The sequence below is a fragment of the Apium graveolens genome, chromosome 9 (assembly GCF_009905375.1).
Source record: "Apium graveolens cultivar Ventura chromosome 9, ASM990537v1, whole genome shotgun sequence".
NCBI classification, from domain to species: Eukaryota; Viridiplantae; Streptophyta; class Magnoliopsida; order Apiales; family Apiaceae; genus Apium; species Apium graveolens.
In genome coordinates, this window is record NC_133655.1 from 35,741,376 (window position 1) to 35,742,624 (window position 1,249).

The 1,249-nt window shown below is 45.1% G+C and overlaps 1 non-coding gene across 1 annotated transcript; it reads left to right on the forward strand.

Annotated features, from left to right (window-relative positions):
• The first annotated feature begins 589 nt into the window (after positions 1 to 589).
• LOC141687807 (small nucleolar RNA R71) lies at positions 590 to 696 on the forward strand. Its single transcript, XR_012561288.1, has one exon. It is a non-coding gene; the product is annotated as a small nucleolar RNA R71 (small nucleolar RNA).
• Positions 697 to 1,249: the final 553 nt, after the last annotated feature.

A 1,249-nucleotide genomic window follows, 5' to 3' on the forward strand; every position in this document is an offset into this window, starting at 1 on the left:
ATCAGCACTAGTAGGTGCAGCTGCACTTCCCTGTTGAGGATATGATTGCCTTGTAGCATACTGCTGTGGTTGCTGGAATCCAGGTGGGTTAAACTGTTTACTCACTCCTTGCTGATATGTTGGCTGAATCGCATTCTGATTATTCCCCCAGCTGAAATTTGGATGATTTCTGTTATTAAGATGATAGGTCGCTGGCACAGGCTGCTGTTGTCGCTGATAATTATTCACATACTGAACAGATTCGTTGACAAGAGAACACTGATCCGTAGCATGAGAACCTGCACAAAGCTCACAAACCATAGCTATTTGATTAACTCCATACGTAGCCAGAGAATCGACCTTCATTGATAGCGCTTGGAGCTGGGCTGCAATAGCGGTGGCTGCATCAACTTCCAGAATACCTGCTACCTTGCCTGACGTCATCCTCTGAGTTGGGTTTTGATGCTCATTTGCAGCCATCGTCTCTATAAGATTATACGCCTCAGTATAGCTTTTAGCCCATAAGGCGCCTCCAGCTGCTGCATCGAGCATGGGCCGAGATTGGGCCCCCAAACCATTATAGAAACCAGTGATCACCATCCAATCCGGCATTCCATGATGTGGACATTTTCTCAACATTTCCTTGTAGCGTTCCCAAGCCTCGCACATAGATTCTGTAGGTTGCTGCGCAAACTGAGTAAGAGCACTCCTCATAGCAGCAGTCTTTGCCATTGGATAAAACTTCACCAGAAACTTTTGCGCAAGATCTTGCCACGTAGTGATGGACCCAGCTGGTTCAGAATGTAACCAGTCTTTAGCCTTATCCCTCAGTGAGAATGGAAAAAGCCTCAACTTGATAGCCTCATCAGTCACGCCATTATACTTAAAAGTGCTGCAGATCTCGACAAAATTTCTTATGTGCATGTTGGGGTCTTCAGTTGCCGCTCCTCCAAAAGAAACAGAATTCTGCACCATCTGAATAGTGCCCGGTTTGATTTCAAAGGTGTTAGCTTGAATAGCCGGATGAAGGATGCTTGACTGAATATCATCAATTTTAGGCCGAGAAAAATCCATAAGAGCTGGATCAGCTTGAACAATACGATCTCCCATGTTTACTGGTTCAATCTGCTCAGCTCCTGAATCCGAATCCTCAAAATCTAACTTCTCCGGAATATCAAGAACTTCGTCTGTCTCCTCAGTTGTATCTAAAGTCCTCTTGCGAGCACGAGAACGAGTTTGCATAAATGCTTGCTAAAGTACCTGAAACACA